This window comes from Phyllobates terribilis, unplaced genomic scaffold (genome assembly GCF_046119375.1).
Source record: "Phyllobates terribilis strain yellow unplaced genomic scaffold, ASM4611937v1 Scaffold_2__4_contigs__length_985480577, whole genome shotgun sequence".
Classification (NCBI taxonomy): domain Eukaryota; kingdom Metazoa; phylum Chordata; class Amphibia; order Anura; family Dendrobatidae; genus Phyllobates; species Phyllobates terribilis.
This window is the reverse complement of record NW_027362762.1, coordinates 810,772,019-810,798,426: the sequence shown is the minus strand read 5'-3', so window position 1 is coordinate 810,798,426 and position 26,408 is coordinate 810,772,019.

Here is a 26,408-nt window from a genome sequence, read left to right as displayed (position 1 = left end):
AAGACATGGCAGGCTGGCTAAAGACTTTATTGGCTTTCAAATGTTCTGTGCAGGCTGACTCTGAGTCACGGTTGGCTGAGAGTAAGCTTGGGTTGGATTAACTCTGGAGAGGAATCTGCAGTAGTTGTAGTGATAATGTCAACCTGCAAGAAACAAAGTGGGGTTGAGTGGGGCTGAGATTTAATTACAAAAACCTATAGCTTGCTTTGGTCAAAATTGTTTGGTCTGTAATACTGAACTGTTCTGCTCATAGACAGTAAGAGATAGTGTTCTGGTGCTCCAAAAGAGTAGTTAAGGGCATAGAGACAGAGCCTGGAGGAAATGTGAAAGGGTCCTTCAAGTTAGGGACTTCTCACTCTTCACGCAGGAACAATACTCAATACTCTTGTTAATAAAAACTGTAGCAGACATAGCGAATAAAAAGCAGCAGTTAAAAGTTGGAGTTTCTTTTAACAATGTTTCCTATACTGGACGGACACAGAACTCTTGCAGTTAAGCAAATAACTTTATTGTTCTTCCAAAGATAAAGGCATAGCTTATGGCTTGTACTATAGGGAAGTGGTGGATAGGGCAGCTGCCCCAAAGAATACATGCATATGTTTGAGCACCAGCAGCATAGGGTGTGGAGTTCAGGAGTTAGTTGTCCCTGAGCTGCCACAATCTATAGGGATTCAAAATTTGGCCCCCAGCCCCTTCCCCACGTCACTCACAGAGTCACCTGTAAGCACCACATCTACTACCTTCCCAACATTGCTTCTCCATAGCGAAGTAGGCAAGATGAGTTTGTCATCAGCTACTGCTCTCTGCATAGGCAGCGACTGAAATAACATAGCTCAGTATAATGAAGTGAAGATTATTGAAGAAGATTAGCACATAATGAATGTAGACAGTATTGAATCAAGTGCAGTGTGCATGACTTAGTATTGTGTTCATTCATTATTAAGAACTGCTGTAATATTTGTAGACTTTTCCTAACCCTATCTGAGGTTAGGGATGGGTTTAAAACACCACTGTAGTGGCGCTTTAAATGTCAGCCCCCTGCCCCCGATCATGTACTCACCTTCCGGCATCTTCACCATTTTTCAGCATAGCTCCGGTCTTGCGGCGCCATCTTGTGACAGTAGTTTCTGACTGTCCGGAAGTCAGACGCTACATCACTGTTAGAACTCTCCTGTTAGGTTTTTTCTAGTTTGCTGGTCACATGACCATTTTTGCCTATTTAATCCGGCTCCGCCCTCCTGCCCTTGCTGGACTTCATTGTATTTACTACTCTTGAGCTAGCTTGGTGCTCTGTTACAGTTCTCTGTTAGTTGTGCTAGGTCTTCGGACCTCTATGTTCTTTGTTGTGTGTTTGTCTTTGACTGCTACAATTTCTGCTAGGAGGTGTCCAACGTTATCCCAGTCCCTAGTTCTTGTAGGGATCCCTCCCTTGCATCTATAGGTTTTCGTACAGACTAGCCGAGGACTTTAGCGGGTCTGATCGCAGGATCAGGTTCCCCGTTACATCGTAGGGATCCAGTTTAGTTCTATTGTAGGGACAGATCTCCTGTCTTTCCTTAGTGCTTGTAGCAGATCATAACAGTAAGTCCAGCCCAAAAAAATTCTGCTTTGGGTTTGTTGTACGATGATCCTGATCGTGTCTCATCTGCTGAGTCTGAATTGAGACGTTTGAGGCAGGGATCAGGTAATGTGGAAAAGTATTGTTCTCACTTCCGTCGGTGGTCTGCCCAGGTGGGGTGGAACGATTCAGCTTTGAAAAGTTTGTTTCTTGTGGGGCTAGGTGAAAGGGTTAAAGATTTGCTGATTGCTTATCCCACACCTGGAAACTTGCAGGAGGCTATGCAATTAGCTATACGGGTGGACAGGAGACTGCATGCAAGGGTTAATGAGAGCAAATCCTCTGCTATGTCAGCTCCGAGTCTTGAGAGGGTCTGTGCTGACAAAGGAGAGCCGATGGAGATTGGGGCGACGACACCCCGCTCTCAGGAAAAAGACCGCAGGCTTTCTGAAGGTTTGTGCTTCTATTGCGGAAATTCTGGTCATTTTATTAAGAACTGTGTGCTTCGTATGAACAAAGAAAAAAAAATGGTCAGTTATGCACGTATTGCCTGTTTAAATACAAAGGGAGTATTCCTATCTGCTACTATCGCTGCTCAGGAAGAATTAATTGAATTTCGGGTATTTGTGGATTGTGTTTCTACTCTGAATGTGATTGATGGGGGATTCTTGGAAAAACTTACATTAAAACCTAAACCTTTGTCATCCCCTATTGCTGTGGTTTCTGTTGATGGCTCTCCCTTGAAGAGTGTTACTCACAAGGTCTGTGAGTTTCCCCTCACTATTAATGGTGTTCATCAAGAGAATTTGGATTTGGTAGTATTGAATAATTTGCCTTCTCCAGTAATATTGGGGTTGCCCTGGTTAAAATTGCATAATCCTGTACTGGATTGGTCTACCAATGAAATTAAGTCCTGGAGCCCTAAATGTTATGACAAGTGTTGTAACGGACGTATTGCTGCGGTGGAAAAAGGGGAATTACCTGTACCTATTCAGGATTTTTGGAGAGTTTTTTCTGAGGAGGAGTCACAAATTTTGCCTCCCCATAGAGACTATGATTGTACCATTGAATTTGTCCCTGGAGCGACTCTTCCTAAAAGTCGTTTATTTAATCTTACTATTCCTGAGAGAAAGGCTTTGGAGGAATACATACAGACAAGCTTGGCCGCCGTTCACATTAGGCCTTCCAAGTCTCCTGTGGCTGTTGGATTTTTTTTTGTTAAAAAAAAAGATGGCGGTTTACGTCCTTGTCTGGACTTTCGTGAGATTAATAAAATTACTGTACGCAATCCTTACCCACTGCCATTGATTCCTGATTTGTTTAACCAGTTAGTGGGGGCCAAGTGGTTCTCTAAAATTGATCTCCGGGGGGCATACAATTTGTTGCGCATGAAGGAGGGTGATGAATGGAAGACTGCTTTTAACACTCCTGTGGGTCATTTTGAGAATCTGGTTATGCCTTTTTTGTCTTACCAATGCTCCAGCATTTTTTCAGAATCTTATTAATGACATCCTTAGACCTTTGATCGGCAAAAATGTGGTTGTGTATTTGGATGACATTCTGATTTATTCGCCTGATCTGGAGTCTCATTGGCGGAGCGTACGTGAGGTTTTACTGTTATTAATGGACAATTCGCTTTTTGCTAAGCTAGAGAAATGTGAGTTCGCTGTACAGAGAATTAGTTTTTTGGGTTACATTATCTCCAGCGAAGGCTTTGAGATGGACCCGGTTAAAGTTCAAGCTGTGCAGGAATGGCCTAGGCCTATTGGTTTGAAATCGATACAGAGGTTTTTGGGTTTCGTCAATTATTACAGAAAATTCATAAAAAATGTTTCTATTATTGTCAAACCGCTGACCGATCTCACTAGGAAAGGTGCTAATGCGGTCCAGTGAACTTCTGAGGCCATTGAAGCTTTTGTGTTTCTAAAGGAGAGGTTCACCTCTGCTCCCATCCTTATGCAGCCTGATGTGACTAAGCCGTTTTTGGTTGAGGTTGATGCTTCTTCTGTGGGGGTTGGTGCGGTGTTGTCTCAGGAAAGCAAGGATGGAGTACATCCCTGTGCCTTTTTTTCAAAAAAAATTTCTGAGACTGAACTTAATTACGATATTGGTAATCGGGAATTGCTGGCTATTAAACTTGCATTTGAACACTGGCGTCATCTCTTGGAAGGTGCTGAATTTCCCATTCAGGTTTTCACTGATCATAAAAATCTGATCTATCTTGATGCTGCCAAGCGCTTGAATGCCCGTCAGGCTAGGTGGGCACTTTTTTTCCTCGCGGTTTAATTTTTCCGTTGCTTACATCCCGGGTACCAAGAATGTTAAAGCGGATGCTTTGTCTCGCAGCTTTTCTCCCATGGTTAGTGCTGAGGAGGAGGAGGAGAGCATTTTACAAGAAGGTGTTGTGATTGCTGCATTGGACTCCGTTTTGGAGGATGAGATTCTTACAGCTCAGGAGAATGCCCCATCTAACACTCCCCATGGGAGGTTGTTTGTGCCTAGGACCTTTAGGAGAGATTTGTTTGTTGAGTGTCATGAGTCTCGGTTAGCAGGTCATCCAGGAATTTCTGAGACCAAGAGACTTGTGGGTCGCAGTTTTTGGTGGCCTGGATGGCAGAAGGAAGTCATTAAGTGGGTGCGTCAATGTACTGTGTGTGCTAGATCTAAGTCTTCGCATGCTCCTGCTGCGGGGTTGCTTTGCCCTCTGGAGGTTCCTAGTGCACCTTGGACAGATCTGGCTATGTACTTTATTACTGACCTTTCCCCCTCTGAAGGTTTCACGGTCATCTGGGTGGCCGTGGACCATTTTAGCAAGATGTGTCACTTGGTTCCCTTCATCAAACTGCCTTGCGCTAAGACACTCGCTAAGGCCTTTGTCAAGGAAATTGTCAGTCTACATGGCGTTCCTACTGACATTGTTTCTGATAGGGGACCTCAGTTCATGGCTCGTTTTTGCCGTGCCTTTTGTGACAGGTTGGGAGTTCATTTGTCGTTTTCATCCGGATATCATCCTGAGTCTAATGGCCAGACAGAAAGAAAAAAACAGGATGTTGAGCAGTTCTTGCGTTGCTTTGTGGCAGACAATCAAGAGGGGTGGTCTGAGTTTCTGCCACTTGCTGAATTTTCTCTTAAAAACCATACATCCTCTTCTGCTGGGTGTTCACCTTTTTTTTGCTGTACTGGGAGACATACGTCTTTTGGGTCATTCTCCAAATTGGTATCGGCTGTGACTGAGGAGGAGAGTTTTTCCGGTGATTTGGAGAGAGTTTGGACGGATGTGCGTGATAATTTTCAGGAGGCTAACAAAAAATCTAAGAAGTACTTTGATAGGAAACGGCAAGAGGTTTCGTTTGCTATTGGTGACATGGTTTGGTTGTCCTCTAAGAATCTGCAATTGAGGATTCCTTCGAAAAAATTGGGTCCCAAGTTTGTAGGGCCCTTTAAGGTGCTTCAGATAGTTAACCAATCTGCTGTTAGGTTGGAGGTTCCTACCTCCTGGAAGATTAATCCAGTGTTTCATGTTTCTCTGTTGAAAAAAGCTGATGTGTCGGTTGGTGACGCCTCTGCCACTGTTCCTCCGGTGGTGGAGGACGGGGAATATGAAATTTCCCGCATCCTAAATTCTAGACGGTATAGAGGGAGTTTGCAGTATCTCGTCGCTTGGAAGGGTTTCGGACCCGAGGATAACTCATGGGTGAGGGCGGATGATGTTTCTGCTTCCAGACTTGTCAGAGCGTTTCACAGGAGGTTTCCTGATAAGCCCGGTCCTAGGGGATCCGGAGGATCCTCTTAGAAGAGGGGGTACTGTTAGAACTCTCCTGTTAGGTTTTTTCTAGTTTGCTGGTCACATGACCATTTTTGCCTATTTAATCCGGCTCCGCCCTCCTGGCCTTGCTGGACTTCATTGTATTTACTACTCTTGAGCTAGCTTGGTGCTCTGTTACCGTTCTCTGTTAGTTGTGCTAGGTCTTCGGACCTCTATGTTCTTTGTTGTGTGTTTGTCTTTGACTGCTACAATTTCTGCTAGGAGGTGTCCAACGTTATCCCAGTCCCTAGTTCTTGTAGGGATCCCTCCCTTGCATCTATAGGTCTTCGTACAAACTAGCCGAGGACTTTAGCGGGTCTGATCGCAGGATCAGGTTCCCCGTTACATCGTAGGGATCCAGTTTAGCTCAATTGTAGGGATAGATCTCCTGTCTTTCCTTAGTGCTTGTAGCAGATCATAACAATCACATGCTCTCAATAGAAGTCTATGAGAGCCAAAAAGAGAACGAGGCTCTCATTGACTTATATTAAAAACACTGGAGCTGCCGGCAGGTCACTTTTCGCTGAAGACCGACGTGAATGGCGGCAAAAACAGATGAAAACGCCAGAATATAAGTATGGGGCAAGGGATTGACATTTAAAGCACCACTCCAGTGGTGCAATAAAAAATGTGGTGCTTTAAGGTTAAAGTTAGACTTAGGGCTGAGATTAGGCTTAAGATTAAGGTTTGTTTTAGGATTAGAGAATGGGTAAATTTAGGGCTTGGGTTAAACCTTTTTTCTGCTAAGGGTCATTTGGATATTTATACCATCCTTCAGGGGCCATACAAAATTATCAACTTGATAATTTCTCTGTTACATTTGATCAAACATTTAATTAACTCACCCCTTATGTGACGGCTAGAACTATTTCTCTTTGGTGAGGCTGTGATGTTAGGGGTTATGGATGATGTTGCTACTCGTAACTGCTTTTCCTGGTTTACATCAGTCTGGAGTGCAGGCGACTCATTGCAGTTGTATATCATACTGCAGTGAAAAATTCAATCATACTGCAGTGAAAAATTCATCCCTGCTCACGTTACATTTATAGAATCAAGCATTGGGAGATCTGCAGTATACAACACACAGGAAACACTGAGGCTGCCATATACAGTACAGACCAAAAGTTTGGACACACCTTCTTATTTAAAGATTTTTCTGTATTTTCATGACTATGAAAATTGTACATTCACACTGAAGGCATCAAAACTATGAATTAACACATGTGGAATTATATACTTAACAAAAAAGTGTGAAACAACTGAAAATATGTCTTATATTCTAGGTTCTTCAAAGTAGCCACCTTTTGCTTTGAGGACTGCTTTGCACACTCTTGGCATTCTCTTGATGAGCTTCAAGAGGTAGTCACCGGAAATGGTCTTCCAACAATCTTGAAGGAGTTCCCAGAGATGCTTAGCACTTGTTGGCCCTTTTGCCTTCACTCTGCGGTCCAGCTCACCCCAAACCATCACGATTGGGTTCAGGTCTGGTGATTGTGGAGGCCAGGTCATCTGGCGTAGCACCCCATCACTCTCCTTCTTGGACAAATAGCCCTTACACAGCCTAGAGGTGTGTTTGGGGTCATTGTCCTGTTGAAAAATAAATGATGGTGCAACTAAACGCAAACCGGATGGAATAGCATGCTGCTGCAAGATGCTGTTGTAGCCATGCTGGTTCAGTATGCCTTCAATTTTGAATAAATCCCCAACAGTGTCACAAGCAAAGCACCCCCATACCATCACACCTCCTCCTCCATGCTTCACGGTGGGAACCAGGCATGTAGAATCCATCCGTTCACCTTTTCTGCGTCGCACAAAGACAAGGTGGTTGGAACCAAAGATCTCAAATTTGGACTCATCAGACCAAAGCACAGATTTCCACTGGTCTAATGTCCATTCCTTGTGTTCTTTAGCCCAAACAAGTCTCTTCTGCTTGTTGCCTGTCCTTAGCAGTGGTTTTCTAGCAGCTATTTTACCATAAAGGCCTGCTGCACAAAGTCTTCTCTTAACAGTTGTTGTAGAGATGTGTCTGCTGCTAGAACTCTGTGTGGCATTGACCTGTTCTCTAATCTGAGCTGCTGTTAACCAGCGATTTCTGAGCCTGGTGACTTGGATAAACTTATCCTCAGAAGCAGAGGTGACTCTTGGTCTTCCTTTCCTGGGGCAGTCCTCATGTGAGCCAGTTTCTTTGTAGCGCTTGATGGTTTTTGCAACTGCACTTGGGGACACTTTCAAAGTTTTCCCAATTTTTCAGACTGACTGACCTTCATTTCTTAAAGTAATGATGGCCACTCGTTTTTCTTTACTTAGCTGCTTTTTTCTTGCCATAATACAAATTCTAACAGTCTATTCAGTAGGACTATCAGCTGTGTATCCACCTGACTTCTGCACAACACAATTGATGGTCCCAACCCCATTTATAAGGCAAGAAATCCCACTTATTAAACCTGACAGAGCACACCTGTGAAGTGAAAACCATTTCCGGTGACTACCTCTTGAAGCTCATCAAGAGAATGCCAAGAGCGTTTAAAGCAGTCAACAAAGCAAAAGGTGGCTACTTTGAAGAACCTAGAATATAAGACATATTTTCAGTTGTTTCACACTTTGTTAAGTATATAATTCCACATGTGTTAATTCATAGTTTTGATGCCTTCAGTGTGAATGTACAATTTTCATAGTCATGAAAATACAGAAAAATGTTTAAATGAGAAGGTGTGTCCAAACTTTTGGTCTGTACTGTACATCACATAGTAGACACCAAGACTGCTTGCTGTATATACATCACAGAAGACATGGGACTGCTGTAAATACCTCACAGAAGACATGGGACTAGGGCATATACATCACAGGAGACATTGGGCTGCGATATATACATCACAGGAGGCATGTGTTAGAACCTTGCTCTTAGGTTTTTTCCTTTGCTGGTCACATGACCTCGTTGGCCTATTTAATCCTGCTCCGCCCTTCTGGCTTTGCTGGACTTCATTGTATAACTACTTTCTAGCTAGCCTGTGCTCTGTATCTAACTCTGTTAGTTTGCTTGGTCTACGGACCTCAGTGTTCTATATATTTTGTTTGTTTGTCTGTCTGCTACTATTTCTGTTAGGAGGTGTCCCATTTTCCTCCCAGTCCTTAGTACTTGTAGGGATTCCTTCCCCACATCTATAGGTCTCCGTACAGACTAGCTTAGGACTTTAGCAGGTCTGATCGCAGGATCAGGTTCCCTGTTACATCGTAGGGATTCAGCTGAGTTCTATCGTAGGGACAGATTTCCTCTCTTTCCTTAGCTCTGGTAGCAGAACATAACAGTAAGTCCAGCCTGCAAATTCTCTAAGGAAAGATTTTTCTGTTCCATCATGGTGTCGGTTCAGGATTTGGCTCATCGCCTGCAGGGACTCTCTCTGGAGGTGGCCGAGCTCCGTCAGCACGTGAGTAACTGTCCTGGAGCACATTTCTTGGAGCCTAAGGTATGTTTGCTGAATTTATTTTTTGGTGAACACCGAGAATTTTTTTCATTTAAAAATGCTTGCTTATTGTATTTTCGCTTGAGACCCAAGTCCTCTGGGGATGAATCCCAGCGCATAGGGTTCATAATGTCACTTTTGCGCAAAGAGCCTCAGGAGTGGGCCTTTTCTTTGCATCCTAGTGATACATGCTTCAGATCAGTGGATAGTTTTTTTTCTGCTTTGGGACTATTATATGATGATCCTGACCGTGTCGCATCAGCTGAGACTGAGTTAAGACGTTTGAGACAGGGATCAGGTAATGTGGAAAAATATTGTACTCATTTCCGTCGTTGGTCTACTCAAACAGGGTGGAACGATTCTGCTCTGAAAAGTCTATTTCTTGCTGGGCTCAATGAAAGGGTTAAAGACCTGCTAATAGGTTATCCTACACCTGAAGATTTGCAACAGGCTATGCAATTAGCTATACGGGATGAGAGCAAATCCTCTGCTATGTCAGTTTCTGGTTATGAGAATGTGTGTACTAACAGTGGTGAATCGATGGAGATTGGATCGGTGGCACCTCGCTCTCAAGAAAAAGACCGTCGATTTTCTGAAGGCTTGTGTTTCTATTGCGGAAAATCTGGTCATTTGATTAAAGGCTGTGAGCTTCGTATGAAGAAAGAAAAAAAAATGGTCAGTCATGCCCGTATTGCCTGTTTAAATTCCAAGGGTGTATTTTTAGCTGCTTCCACGATTGCTCAGGAAAAATTAATGGAATTTCGGGTGTTTGTTGATTGTGGGTCTACTCTGAATGTAATTGATGGGGGATTCTTGGAAAGACTCAATTTAAAACCCGAACCTTTATCATCCCCCATTGCTGTGGTTTCTGTGGATGGTTCCCCTTTGAAGAATATTACTCTCAAGGTCTGTGAATTTCCTCTCACTATTAATGGTGTTCACCATGAGAAATTGGATTTGGTAGTTTTGAATAACTTGCCTTCTCCAGTAATATTGGGATTGCCCTGGTTAAAATTTCACAATCCTGTACTGGATTGGTCTACCAATGAAATTAAATCCTGGAGCCATAAATGTTATGACAAGTGTTGTAACGGGCGTATTGCAGCTTTGGATAGGGGAGAATTGCCTGTTCCTATTCAGGATTTTTGGAGAGCTTTTTCTGAGAAGGAATCGCAGGTTTTGCCTCCCCATAGAGACTATGATTGTTCTATTGAATTTGTCCCTGGAGCGACTCTTCCTAAAAGTCGTTTATTTAACCTTACTATTCCTGAGAGGAAGGCTTTGGATGAATACATACAGACAAGTTTGGCCGCCGGTCACATTAGGCCCTCTAAGTCTCCTGTGGCGGTTGGATTTTTTTTTGTCAAAAAAAAGGACGGCGGTTTACGTCCTTGTCTGGATTTTCGTGAGATTAACAAAATTACTGTACGCAATCCTTACCCACTGCCATTGATTCCTGATCTGTTTAACCAGTTAATGGGGGCCAAGTGGTTCTCTAAAATTGACCTTAAGGGGGCATACAATCTGTTGCGCATGAAGGAGGGTGACGAATGGAAGACTGCTTTTAACACTCCTGTGGGTCATTTTGAGAATCTGGTTATGCCTTTTGGTCTTACTAATGCTCCTGCATTTTTTCAGAATCTTATTAATGACATCCTTAGAACTTTGATCGGTAAAAATGTGGTTGTGTATTTGGATGACATTTTGATTTATTCGCCGGATCTGGAGTCTCATTGGCGGAGCGTACGTGAGGTATTACAATTGTTAATGGACAATTCGCTTTTTGCTAAGCTGGAGAAATGTGAGTTCGCTGTACAGAGAATTAGTTTTTTGGGTTACATTATCTCCAGCGAAGGTTTTGAGATGGACCCGGTTAAAGTTCAAGCTGTACAGGAATGGCCTAGGCCTATTGGTTTGAAATCGATATAGAGGTTTTTAGGTTTCGCCAATTATTACAGAAAATTCATAAAAAATTTTTCTAGTATTGTCAAACCTCTGACCGATCTCACCAGGAAAGGTGCTGATGCGGTTCAGTGGTCTTCTGAGGCCATTGAAGCTTTTGTGTATCTCAAGGAGAGGTTCACCTCTGCTCCCATCCTTATGCAGCCTGATGTGACTAAGCCGTTTTTGGTTGAGGTTGATGCTTCTTCTGTGGGGGTTGGCGCAGTATTGTCTCAGGATAACGGGGATGGATTACATCCCTGTGCCTTTTTTTCAAAAAAATTTTCGGAGACTGAACTGAATTACGATATTGGTAATCGGGAATTATTGGCTATTAAACTCGCATTTGAACACTGGCGCCACTTCTTGGAAGGTGCGGAATTTCCCGTTCAGGTTCTTACGGATCATAAAAATCTGATATATCTTGATGCTGCCAAGCGCCTGAATGCCCGTCAGGCTAGGTGGGCACTGTTTTTCTCGCGGTTTAATTTCTCCGTTACTTACATCCCTGGTACTAAGAATGTTAAGGCGGATGCCTTGTCTCGCAGTTTTTCTCCCATAGTCGGTGCTGAGAAAGAGGAGAACATTTTACAAGAAGGTGTTGTGATAGCTGCTTTGGACTCCGTTTTGGAAGATGAGATTCTTAAAGCACAGGAGAATGCCCCATCTAACACTCCTCATGGGAGGTTGTTTGTGCCTGGGACCTTTAGGAGAGATTTGTTTGTTGAGTGTCACGAATCTCGGTTGGCAGGTCATCCCGGAATCTCTGAGACCAAGAGACTGGTGGGTCGCAGTTTTTGGTGGCCTGGATGGCAGAAGGAAGTCATTAAGTGGGTGCGTCAATGTACTATATGTGCTAGATCTAAGTCCTCACATACTCCTGCTGCGGGGTTGCTTTGTCCTTTGGAGGTTCCCAGTGCTCCTTGGACACATTTGGCTATGGACTTTATAACTGACCTTCCCCCCTCTGAGGGTTTTACTGTCATCTGGGTGGTCGTGGACCGTTTTAGCAAGATGTGTCACTTGGTTCCCTTCGTCAAACTGCCCTGCGCTAAAACTCTTGCTAAGGCCTTTGTCAAGGAAATTGTCAGACTTCATGGCGTTCCTACTGACATTGTTTCTGATAGGGGTCCTCAGTTCGTGGCTCGTTTTTGGCGTGCCTTTTGTGACAGGTTGGGAGTTCATTTGTCGTTCTCGTCCGGATATCATCCTGAATCTAATGGTCAGACAGAAAGGAAAAACCAGGATGTTGAGCAGTTCTTGCGTTGTTTTGTGGCAGACAATCAAGAGGGGTGGTCTGAGTTTCTGCCACTTGCTGAATTTGCTCTGAACAATCATACATCTTCTTCTGCTGGTTGTTCGCCTTTTTTTTGTTGTTCTGGGAGACATCCGTCGTTTGGGTCGTTCTCCAAGTTGGGATCTGCCGTGCCTGAGGAGGAGAATTTTTCCGGTGATTTGGAGAGAGTTTGGACGGATGTGCGAGGTAATCTTCAGGAGGCCAACAGAAAATCTAAAGACTACTTTGATAGGAAACGACAGGAGGTTTTGTTCGCTGTTGGTGACATGGTTTGGTTGTCCTCTAGGAATCTGCGGTTGAGGATTCCTTCTAAGAAATTGGGTCCCAAGTTTGTAGGGCCCTTTAAGGTGCTTCAGGTTGTCAACCAATCTGCTGTTAGGTTGGAGGTTCCTACCTCCTGGAGAATTAATCCGGTATTTCATGTCTCTCTGTTAAAAAAAGCTGTTGTGTCGGATGGTGACGCCTCTGCCTCTGTTCCTCCGGTGGTGGAGGACGGGGAATATGAAATTTCTCGCATCCTTAACTCTAGACGGTATAGAGGTAGTTTGCAGTATCTGGTGGCCTGGAAAGGTTTCGGACCCGAGGATAACTCTTGGGTGAGGTCAGATGATGTTTCCGCGTCCAGACTTATCAGAGCGTTTCACAGGAGATTTCCTGATAAGCCTGGTCCTAGGGGATCCGGAGGATCCTCTTAGAAGGGGGGGTACTGTTAGAACCTTGCTCTTAGGTTTTTTCCTTTGCTGGTCACATGATCTCGTTGTCCTATTTAATCCTGCTCCGCCCTTCTGGCTTTGCTGGACTTCATTGTATAACTACTTTCTAGCTAGCCTGTGCTCTGTATCTAACTCTGTTAGTTTGCTTGGTCTACGGACCTCAGTGTTCTATATATTTTGTTTGTTTGTCTGTCTGCTACTATTTCTGTTAGGAGGTGTCCCATTTTCCTCCCAGTCCTTAGTACTTGTAGGGATTCCTTCCCCACATCTATAGGTCTCCGTACAGACTAGCTTAGGACTTTAGCAGGTCTGATCGCAGGATCAGGTTCCCTGTTACATCGTAGGGATTCAGCTGAGTTCTATCGTAGGGACAGATTTCCTCTCTTTCCTTAGCTCTGGTAGCAGAACATAACAGCATGGGGCTGTGGCATATACATCACAAAGAGACATGGGGCTGCAGCATAGACATCACCAAAGAGACATAGGGGAGCGATATATACATCACAGGAGGCATGGGGCTGCGGTATATATATCAGAGGAGACATGGGGCTGGGGCATATACATCACAGGAGACATTGGACTGCAGTATAGACATCACCAAAGAGTCATAGTGGCTGCAGTATAGACATCACCGGAGACATGGGGCTGCGGTATAGACATAACAAGATATGCTGCTGCTGTCTTCTTCTGTAGGATGGGAGCTCATCACAAGTTAACTCCGCCTACATAGAATGTCCTGACGCTGGCACTGGCCAGCATCATGACCTAATTTTTCATTACACACACCGCAGCATGAAGTAGTGAATGCTGCGTGCTCGCAAAGTAAGAAGAAATATAAGGGCCATTGGCCATCAAAACTCAGCTGCCTGCCCGAGCACTACAGTTCTTGAGAATCTGCCTGGGGGCTGGAGAAAAGGTCAAACGGCTCACAGGCCTGAGGTTGCCCACCCCTGGGCTAAGGGATTAAAATTCTGACATAAAAAAAATTAAAAGAAGAAAAAAAATAACGCAAATGTTTTTATTTTTAACATTTTAGCACAAAAAATAGGAGGTCAAAGAGCAAACTATGATTAGTGTCCATCAGTATTGTCCACGAAATATCAATAACTGTGCTTGGGAATACAGGGTTCAATACTGGACTGGTAGAAGTGACTCCGGGAGTTACGATTAAGGGGCTCAAAAATACATGCCTTACACCGGACGCTGGGAAGTCAAATTATGCCATTGTTGAGCACAAAGACTGACAATAATGAAATACAGGCAGCATGAACTGTGGATGGGTCACAGAGCATTGAGGAGTCAGGGTGTCAACCTTCTGGTTTCCTGGACATGTTCTATTTATTTAAAACCTATCTAGCACTTTAACAAATAACTTCCCTTACTACTGCAGTATTTCTTTTGCTAACATGTTCATCATAACGTCTATTTTCCACCTAAAATTTGCCATTAAAGAAAACAACTCATCTATACACACCAATAAACCAAGCATTGCTGATTTCTGGTTTCATACTATTTTTTTAAAAAGGGAACCTTTCAAAAAACCATAATCAGCATGAATCAGAGTCGAGGCTGTGCTATTTCAGCAGTGTATGTTTAACTCTGATACTCTGTGGTGTCTGAGGCAGGTCCCAGGCAGCTTCTATTCACCCTGATCCCTTGGGCTTACAGGTCTCACTCTGCCTGTATAGAGAGAGACCTATCAGTCTAGGCGCAAAAAAGCTCCTTTGGACCTGCCTTGGACCTGTCAGTCAAAACATATAGACCCCGGCTGGATTTTCAAAGTATGCCTTGTAGTACCGCTAGTAGTACGGGCAGCATGAATCAGATGACAGGTTCCCCTAAATATTAGTACATGAATATTAGTATAAATATTAGTCCCTTAAATATTAGTACATAGAGTGTATCATGTGCTGTCTCTATGTGACCATATTCAATATATGCATGGAAAGCCTTAAAGAAGTTGTCAATTACTTGGACAACTCCTTGTCATACCTCACACTTGGCCCCGATAAAATAAAAAAGCTTATACTCCCCTCCCGTGCCGGCGCTCTCCCAGGGGCTCCTGTACTGTTGTGACACGTTAGCCAGGCGCCCAATCAGCGCTGGCGTCACTGTCCCCGCCTTCGTACAAATTGAACATGAAGAGGAAGTCAGAGATCAGCTGCAGCCCGGACTTCCTCTTCATGTTCAATTCGACAGAAGGCGGAGACAGTGACGCCAGCGCTGATTCGGCACCTGGCTCACACGTCACTACAACCGAACGAGGGTCCCGGGACCGCGAGTGCTGACACCGTTGGAACAGCGGTGGAACGAGAGGCGAGTATAAACTTTTTTATTTTATCAGGGTCAAACATTTAGATCAAGAAGGGCTTGTCCTAGTAGTGGACAACCCCTTTAAAAGACTTTTGTCTGCAAATTATACAATAATACTCTGGTAAGGTATTCACAAACATTGAAAATATGGAATTTTTTAATACTGCAATACTGCATTATGAACTAAACTTATAAATGCCTGGTTTTTAGCATTGTACTTTTTTGCATTGTTTGTTTGAAACAAAATAACACCACATACATCAAGCAAATCCTTGTAACGCAAATTCAAACCCTACAAAGTAGCCACCATTACATGGTTAATATGTTCGTTTCTGTTTCTTGGGCCTGGAATGAATGAGATCACAAATGAACATTCGGTGACATTTCTCAGTCCTTAGATCTCAGCATACTTAGTGTCAGGCCTATCATTGAGCAATCTGACACATGGCTTTTACATATGGAATCCACAAATTGTACTAAGCAATGCTACATCGAAGGAAATGTCTTTAATTAGTACCAGTCCTATTCTGTCTATGTAATATGCTCATAATGTAAATCATTAACAGTTTGCAAATGTTTCATTGTCATGAAATGCCCAAGTTATTAAAGTTCTAAGTTCAAGTTTATTTATCTCCAAATAGTCCATAAAACACGTGGGTATACTTTATTGTGTGCACAGAACGTGGCTCCTAAACCCTTCTGCAATTACTCGTACATAGACGAGACTCAAAGGAAATGGCTAATGTGCTGTCGAACGTGATTAGCTATCCAAACAGAAATAACTGGGGATCTAATTGTTTCAGCCAGCTATTTTATGCATCTTACGTGATATATTTCTCAGTATGCGTATTTGATGGCCTTGACACTTTTAATTACTTTTGATTTATACATTTCTTTATGATATTAGTTGAGGCAACAAGCAAGATGTCAATGACAGTTTCTTGTTACATTGATGTGTCTGGCTGCCATTTCATTTGGCTGTCTGGAGAAATAGGGACGTCATTCGGACATGCCACTAGTATTAGATCATCAATTTATAATTGTAATGATGTGTGTATTAATTGTATATACTTTTTTTTGCACAGAATTATTTGTACTTTGAAAAAGACAATGTATGAGCCCCTTGGGTGTAATTATGTAAAAACAATATCAGGAGAAGCGCCCTTTCAGATGAAAAAATTGGCAAGTCTTCCAGAGTACGACCTGACGTGGTTTTTAACATTGCTAAAACAAAGACAAATGCTATTGATTAGCTCAATATCCAGCATTTCTACTTCCATTTTGACATCAGTGCAGAGGGGTGCCGAGGTAGCAGTTACAGAGGTAGCCCTTATTCTTTTGGAGCCTATGTAATACTCCAGGAGTAATCAAGTTAAGCAAAATGACTTATCATAACTGCACAGTGATGTAATCACGGTATACAAATTAATATTTAATAAGATCCTACATCGCCATGTCATGTGATCAGATATGATGTCATTATGAGTGTGGCTGGTCATTCATACAAGGGCTCAACAGCCTAAAACTACTTCTCTGCTCTTCTATTCTAAATTGGAGACATGTACAGCAGAACATGGATTTCATTTACCTACATTAATGGGACGTTTTAACCGTGCATACTGCTTCCTTCAATTTTACAGACATCTATCCAGTTAAAAACTTATCTGGCCTGAAACATTGGTTTGATACAGCATATTCTGTGTACCATATGTTTTTAATTATACTTCATTATAAGTAATCTAATTCAGTTTCCAAGAACAGGTTTTTAAAGAATAATTTGCAATTTCCACTAATGATAGGAAACCTCATTTAAAGGAATTTCCACCTACAAATAAGATAAAATTAATGAAATACAAAGAAACGTTAGCGAGTTTAAAGTTTAAATTTAATGCGCCAACACAATTCATCATGATTGGGGAGAAAAGTGATCCTGTAAGGTACGTGTCTTACAGTTTAGAATATTCTTTAATTTGATTCCACATACATTATTTATAAGGAGAAATTACAGTGGGTACGGAAAGTATTCAGACCCCTTTAAATTTTTCACTCTTTGTTTCATTGCAGCCATTTGGTAAATTCTAAAAAGCTCATCTTTTTTTCTCATTAAAGTACACTCTGCACCCCATCTTGACTGAAAAAAAACAGAAATGTAGAATTTTTTGCAAATTTATTAAAAAAGAAAAACTGAAATATCACATGGTCATAAGTATTCAGACCCTTTGCTCATACGCTCATATTTAAGTCACATGCTGTCCATTTCCTTGTGATCCTCCTTGAGATGGTTCTACTCCTTCATTGGAGTCCAGCTGTGTTTAAGTAAACTGATAGGACTTGATTTGGACAGGCACACACCTGTCTATATAAGACCTCACAGCTCACAGTGCATGTCAGACCAAATGAGAATCATGAGCTCAAAGGAACTGCCCAATGAGCTCAGAGACAGAATTGTGGCAAGGCACAGATCTAGCCAAGGTTACAAAATAATTTCTGCACTACTCAAGGTTCCTAAGAGCACAGTGGCCTCCATAATCCTTAAATGGAAGAAGTTTGAGATCACCAAAAGTCTTCCTAGACCTGGCCATCGAACCAAACTGAGCAATCGTGGGAGAAGAGTCTTGGTGAGAGAGGTAAAGAAGAACCCCAAAATCACTGTGGCTGAGCTCCAGAGATGCTGTAGGGAGATAAGAGAAAGTTCCACAAAATCAACTATCACTGCAACCCTCCACCAGTCAGGCCTTTATGGTAGAGTGGCCTGACGGAAGCCTCTCCTCAGTGCAAGACATATGAAAGCCCGCATAGAGTTTGCTCAAACACACATGAAGGACTCCCAGACTATGAGAAATAAGATTCTCTGGTCTGATGAGACAAAGATAGAACTTTTTGGTGATAATTCTAAGCAGTATGTGTGGAGAAAACCAGGCACTGCTCATCACCTGCCCAATACAATCCCAACAGTGAAACATGGTGGTGACAGCATCATGCTATGGGGGTGTTTTTCAGCTGCAGGGACAGGACGACTGGTTGCAATTGAAGGAAACATGAATGCAGCCAAGTACAGAGATATCCTGGATGAAAACCTCTTCCAGAGTGCTCTGAACCTCAGACTTGGCCGAAGGTTCACCTTCCAACAAGACAATGTCCCTAAGAACACAGCTAAAATAACAAAGGAGTGGCTTCAGAACAACTCTGTGACCATTCTTGACTAGCCTAGCCAGAGCCCTGACCTAAACCCAATTGAGCATCTCTGGAGAGACCTGAAAATGGCTGTCCACCAACGTTCACCATCCAACCTGACAAAACTGGAGAGGATCTGCAAGGAAGAATGGCAGAGGATCAACAAATCCAGGTGTGAAAAACTTGTTACATCATTCCCAAGAAGACTTATGGCTGTACTAGCTCAAAAGGGTGCTTCTACTCAATACTGAGCAAAGGGTCTGAATACTTACGACCATGTGATATTTCAGTTTTTCTTTTTTAATAAATTTGCAAACATTTCTACATTTCTGTTTTTTTTCAGTCAAGATGGGGTGCCGAGTGTACTTTAATGAGAAAAAAAATGAACATTTTAGAATTTACCAAATGGCTGCAATGAAACAAAGTGAAAAATTTAAAGGGGTCTGAATATGTTTCGTACCCACTGTATATACAGTTGAAACCAGAAGTTTACATACACTACATAAAAAAACACATGCATGTTTTTCTGAATATCTGACATGAAATCAGAATAAACCTTTCCCGTTTTAGGTGAATTAGGGTAACCATAATTTTTAAAATTTGCCAAATGCCAAAATAATGAGAGAGAGAGAGAATGTTTTAATGCATTTTTATTACTTACTGCAAAGTCAAAAGTTTACATACACTAAGACTACTATGCCTTTAAACAATTCTGGACTGCCCATATGATGACGTCATGTGTTTGGAAGCTTCTGATTTTTTCGCAACATCTGAGTTTATTGGAGACACACCTGTGGATGTATTTTAATGCACACCTGAAACACACTGCTTCTTTGTGTAGCATCATGGGAAAGTGTAAAGAAATCAGCCAAGATATCAGGAAGATAATTGTGGACTTGCACAAGTCTGGCCTATCCTTGGGTACAATTTCAGGATACCTGAAGGTGCCTCGGTCATCTGTACAAACAATTATACGCAAGTACAAACAAGATGGGAATGTCCAGCCATCATACCGCTCAGGAAGGACACGGGTTCTGTGTCCCAGAGATGAACGTGCTTTGGTCCGACATATGCATATCAACCCAAGGACAAAAGCAAAAGACCTTGTAAAGATGATGGCGGAAGCTGTTAAGATTGTGTCAATATCCACAGTGAAACGAGTACTGTATCAACATAGGCTGAAAGGTCACTCTGCCAGGAAGAAGCCATTACTCCAAAAGAAACATAAAAAAAACAGATTAATGTTTGCAAATACACACAGGAACAAAGACCTTCATTTTTTGGAGACATGTCCTGTGGTCTGATGAAACTAAAATTGATCTTTTTGGGCATAATGACCATCATTACATTTGGAGGAAAAATGGAGAAGCTTGGAAGCCTAAGAACATCATCCCAACTGTGAAACACAGGGGTGGCAGCATCATGTTGTGGGGTTGCTTTGTTGCAGGAGGGACTGGTGCTCTTCACAAAATAGATGGCATCATGAGGAAAGAAGAATATGTGGCAATACTGAAGCAACATCTCAAGACATCAGCCAGAAAGTTAAAGCTTGGGCGGAAATGGGTCTTCCAAATGGATAATGACCCAAAGCATACTGCCAAAATGGTAACAAAGTGGCTTAAGGATAACAAAGTCAATGTTTTGGAGTGGCCATCACAAAGCCCTGATCTTAATCCTATTGAAAATTTATGGGCAAAGCTGAAAAGGCAGGTGCGAGCAAGAGGACCTACAAACCTGGATCAGTTAGACCAGTTTTGTCAGGAGGAATGGGCCCATTAAGGGCAATGGTACCAAATACTAATGAAATGTATGTAAACTTTTGACTTTGCAGTAAGTAATAAAAATGCCTTAAAACATGCTCTCTTTCATTATTCTGACAATTGGCAAATATTAAAAATTATGGTAATCCTAATTGACCTAAAACGGGAAAGGTTTATTCTGATTTCATGTCATATATTGAGAAAAACATGCTTATGTGTTTTTTTATATAGTGTATGCAAACTTTTGGTTTCAACTGTAATATATATATATATATATATATATATATATATATATCTACTCATCACGCTGGGGTACTCGCTTCACCAGGTCAATTAAAGCACACATGCAACGTTTTCCAGTAATATGTAGTCCAGCAGTTTATTACACCTCATAAACTGCACATAACAGTCCATCTCAGTGGCTCGCCAACATGTTATACATACAACATCCAAGAGCCTTTCCAGTGACAGATATGCCCACTTGGCTCCAGACACAGCCTTCAGCAAGGTAACAATATCAATGTCCACATCAAGCAGCGTTTTTACCTTTGCCGGGTCGTAGCTGCTTCAGTCAGCTCGGTTCTGCCACAGCTGTGGCTATAAGGCTTCCCAGATGGGGCCTCCGGGCCACGTACCTTCAAAGGCTACTGGTATCTCAAACACAGGGGGATCCAGCCTCTGCCTTCCAGGCTAGTGGAAACCCACACAGGGACCAGGCCTCTCGCCATCCAAGGCTACTGGTATCTCCAACACCGGGGATCCAGTCTCTGCCTTACAGGCTTCACCAGGCCTCTCTCTCTAGGCCTCACCAGGCCACTCTTTCTCTCCCTGTTTCAAAACTACCAGAGTTTATATATCCTTTTGTAGACACAGGACCTGTGATGATGTCACAGTCACGCGATCAGTCACCTGAGGGGGAGGTAAATGGTCAGCTAGAGCACACCCCCTGGACATTCTAGCAATGCAGCAAGCTGCTGCATTACAATATATATATATATATATATATATATATATATATATATACATACAGTACAGATCAAAAGTTTGGACACACCTTCTCATTTAAAGATTTTTCTGTATTTTCATGACTATGAAAATTGTACATTCACACTGAAGGCATCAAAACTATGAATTAACATATGTGGAATTATATACTTAACAAAAAAGTGTGAAGCAACTGAAAATATGTCTTATATTCTAGGTTCTTCAAAGTAGCCACCTTTTGCTTTGATGACTGCTTTGCACACTCTTGGCATTCTCTTGATGAGCTTCAAGAGGTAGTCACCGGAAATGGTTTTCACTTCACAGGTGTGCCCTGTCAGGTTTAATAAGTGGGATTTCTTGCCTTATAAATGGGGTTGGGACCATCAGTTGTGTTGTGCAGAAGTCTGGTGGATACACAGCTGATAGTCCTACTAAATAGACTGTTAGAATTTGTATTATGGCAAGAAAAAAGCAGCTAAGTAAAGAAAAACGAGTGACCATCATTACTTTAAGAAATGAAGGTCAGTCAGTGCGAAAAATTGGGAAAACTTTGAAAGTGTCCCCAAGTGCAGTTGCAAAAACCATCAAGCACTACAAAGAAACTGGCTCACATGAGGACCGCCCCAGGAAAGGAAGACCAAGAGTCACCTCTGCTTCTGAGGATAAGTTTATCAGAGTCACCAGCCTCAGAAATCGCAGGTTAACAGCAGCTCAGGTTAGAGACCAGGTCAATGCCACACAAAGTTCTAGCAGCAGACACATCTCTACAACAACTGTTAAGAGGAGACTTTGTGCAGCAGGCCTTCATGGTAAAATAGCTGCTAGGAAACCACTGCTAAGGACAGGCAACAAGCAGAAGAGACTTGTTTGGGCTAAAGAACACAAGGAATGGACATTAGACCAGTTGAAATCTGGTAGTGGAAATACTGTATTTTTCGGACTATAAGATGTACGGGACCATAAGACGCACCTATGTTTTAGAGGAGGAAAATGGAAAAAAAATTAAGCAAAAAATGTGGTCACGATGCACTGTTAAGGGGGAGCGGTCTGCTGCTGACACTGGAATAGAGGTAATGGAATAGACACTGGAATAGAGGTAATGTCCCCCAATTCTGATAATATCCCCCATCCTGGTAGATATGCCCCCCCTTCCTATTATACGTGGCTCCCATCCCCATCCTAATATGCATGGCGCCCCTCCATCCTGATATGCATGGCACCCTGCATCCTTATCCTGGTATGCATGGCCCCCTCATGCCTATCCTGGTATGCATGGCCCCCTCATTCCTATCATGGTATGTAAGGCCCCCTCATCCTTACCCTGGTATGTATTGCCCCCTCATCCTTGTATGCATGGTCCCCATAATCCCCATCAGGCTGCACATAAAAAAATAAACACTCCTACTCACCTTTCTTCTCTCCTCCAGTGCTGCATCCTGTCTGCCCACACTGATCTCATGTGAGCCACGCATGGCGTCACTACCATGCACCGCTCACATGGAGAGATCAGCTGCCAGAAGTCACTGCTCCCCACGCCGGGACTGTGTGCGCGGGGAGCAGTGACTTCATGCTCCTTAATAGCCGGCACACAGTGTAGCTGCAGCGCGGCTCCTGTTGCTGCCGGGCGATCGTGTGTGCCCGCTATTAAGGAGCATGAATATTCAGTGCTCCCCACGCCTATGGGCATGGGGAGCAGTGAATATTCATTTTCTTTAGCAGCGGGGACAGTGTAGGCTGCAGCAGGCAGCTGCTTCCTCCTGTGCCCCGCTCCTCCGCGGCAACCGCTCCCCCCAGCACAGTATATATATACCCCCCCCAGCAACATTCGGACTATAAGACGCACCCCCCATTTTCCTCCAAAATTTTGGAGGAGAAAAGTGCGTCTTATAGTCCGAAAAATACGGTATATATATATATATATATATTGTGACAGAGTCACTGGTATGATATACAAGGGGAGGTATGTGTCAGGTTGGGCTCCTGTGTGAACTGAAACCTGCTAAATTTCTGCCAGCATGTTATATGCTGAGGGTTAACTCTCTTAAAGGGTGTGGTTTTATGGGAATGGCAAAGAGGGTGGGAGGCCATTCCCCTAACTCCCCTCAGGCTGTGGCTGAGCAGGGTTAAATACTCAGTCAGTAGTTTGCTCTGTGTAGTGTGTGGTCTGGAGAGGGAAGTCTCCAGGCTGTGTTTGGGTGAAGCCAGAGAGCAATACCAAAGGACTGGTGTTAGCTGGGACTTTACTGTGCTACCTAGAGCGAGCAGAGCCTCACTCGCTAATGGACTCTGTTATACTCTGTCTTTCGTTTTCCCGTTAACCCCGAGAAGGCCTGTTTATATTTGTGGAACCCTACTGGAGCTTATGCCGTCTAAATAAACCAGCAGGAAGTTAACCCAAGATGTGAGTCCTGTGTCTGCCTCTGGGAGAGCCGAGCAAATCGCTTTACCACAATATATACACACACACACAAATAAATGTATATATTCATATTGCTTTTAGGATATCCTTAGAAAGGTCTTCAATGTGTAATCAGTAAGGTCCGACGTATTCACTTAAGATTGCCATTTTCACACTAGCTTCAAATAAGTTCAAGAGTAAAGCAGAGGTGGGGAACCTTTGATACCCAGGGACAGATACGCAGGGATCGCAGTGGTCTGGCCGGCAGCTGCACTTTGCTGACCCCTTAATTTAAACCTCCTGTGATATATATGTCCCAACTTCTACTGCAATATATATGCCTCAATGTCTCCTGTGATGTTTATGCCCCAGCATCTCCTATCATGTATACGCTCCAGTCCCAACGTATCCTGTGATGTATATGCCCCAATATTTCCTGTGATGTATATGCCCCAGCGACTCCTGTGATATATTTGCTCCAAAGTGTCTCCTGTGATTTATATGCCCCAGTGTCTCCTGTAATGTATATGCCCCAGCATCTCCTGTGATATTTATGCCCCAGCATCTCCTTTTATATATATTCTTCAGTGTCTCCAATGATATATATGCCCCAGTCCCAGTGTCTCCTGTGATTTAAATGCCCTAGTATCTCCTGTAATGTATATGCCCCAGCATCTCCTGTGATGTGTATGCCCCAGTGCCTTCTGTGATGTATATGCCCCAGTGTCTGGCTCTTGACTGAGGTCTGAAGTTGCATATTACATTTCCTAGAGGAGCATTGCATGGTTAATAAGCCTCCTTACCTTGGCATGCCAGAGGCGGTGTGTCACTCTCCACAAGGAGAAACGTTACCCATTAGACCTCAGTCCAGAGCCTCTCACCAGGCCAAATCAGTTCTCATACTTTGCACTGACGAGGGCCAACAGCCTGAAACACCATGTCTACAAATTGAGATTCTGATTTAGCTATTATCCTAAGTCATATTAAAAGACTCGTTAAAGGGTTGATTGTGGCTTGTAGGATTGCTGCTTCCAATAGGCGGTGCTATAGAGTTCAAGTCCTCTCTCGAGCTGAAGAGGCAATTTGCATATTAAATTTCCCAGAGAGCATTGCATGGCGAATAAGCCTCCCTACCTTGGCAGGCCAGAGCCAGTATGGCACTCTCCACAAGGAGAAAAGTTACCCATTAGATTCAAGTAAACAAGCACCAATTCATAAAGTTCAAGGTGAACAGGTTTTTGGCTGTATCAGATGGGAGATCTATCTTGGGCCGCTTTACTCCTCTACTCCTCTATCTGGAAGCATGGAAGTGGCTCCTAGGTGAATATATGAGATCAGGGACCTAAAGTTATGAAACTTTATGAATGCATACTTACTATGTGTGCTGTGTTCTGGTCTGATGTCAAACCATCCAGCACCCTGTAAATTAAAGAAAGGTCAAGACCAAGTAAAGTACAAAAATCAAACACATATTTATGTACTGAAAGGAATGATGTAGCTGACTTCAGGACTCTAAGCTCCATATTAACAGAGACAGTACACTGTGAACTTTATTGAATTATGATTGACACCTGATGGTGAAAAGAAATGCTATAAAGACAAAAAATTGCTTTGGAAATATTGGACCTGCATTGCACTACATATCATTGAGGCACCCGTACTTTGTATACCAATCTGTTAATGCATATACATTTTCATTTCTAAATATTCTGTTCAACTCTTATTTTTTTTCTCACAATAGGTGCAGGGGTTTCAATCGCACCCAGACATTGGAGCCTAGGAGGCCCAAAAAGTCCCTTTAGCCTATATAAAAAGACCAGTGCAATTAAACACTTGGAATAATTGGGGACCATGTTAGAGCTTTTGCATTGGGGCCCATGAGCTTCAAGTTACGTCACTGGTCCTGTGAATTATTTTCCTCAACTTTACTTACAATATGAGTAATTTATTTTCTAATTGGTGACATATGCAGATGTAGCACCTGCTGACATGATGGACCATCATACTATGTTAACAGTGCAGCGTAGTACAGTGGCATAATACTCAAGTAGCATAATTGCACTATTTTTTCACCATAAGGTTATGCAGTGGTCTTGTTGACACTGCGTTTTATGTATGTGTACAGTCATGGCCAAAAGTTTTGAGAATGACACCAAAATTATATTTTCACATGATCTTCTGGCCTCTGGTTTTTATTAGTGTTTGTCTGATGTTTATATCACATACAGAAATATAATTGCAATCATATTATGAGTACCAATAGGTTATATTGACAGTTAGAATGAGTTAATGCAGCAAGTCAATATTTGCAGTGTTGCCCCTTCTTCAAGACCTCTGTAATTCTCCCTGGCATGCTCTCAATCAACTTTTGGACCAAATCCTGACTGATAGCAGTCCATTCTTGCATAATCAATGCTTGCATTTTGCCAGACTTTGTTGGTTTGTGCACCCGTCTCTTGATGATTGACCACAAGTTCTCAATGGGATTAAGATCTGGGGAGTTTCCAGGCCATGGACCCAAAATCTCTATGTTTTGTTCGATGAGCCATTTAGTTATCACCTTTGCTTTATGGCAAGGTGCTCCATCATGCTGGAAAAGGCATTGTTGGGCGCCAAACTGCTCTTGGACGGTTGGGAGAAGTTGCTCTTGGAGGACATTCTGGTACCATTCTTTATTCATGGCTGTGTTTTTAGGCAAGACTGTGAGTGAGCCGATCCCCTTGGCTGAGAAGCAACCCCACACATGAATGGTTTCAGGATGCTTTACAGTTGGCATGAGACAAGACTGGTGGTAGCGCTCACCTCTTCTTCTCCGAATAAGCTGTTTTCCAGATGTCCCAAACAATCGAAAAGGGGATTCATCAGAGAAAATGACTTTGCCCCAGTCCTCAGCAGTCCACTCCCTGTACCTTTTGCAGAATATCAGTCGGTCCCTGATGTTTTTTCTGGAGAGAAGTGGCTTCTTTGCTGCCCTCATTGAAACCAGCCCTTGCTCAAAAAGTCT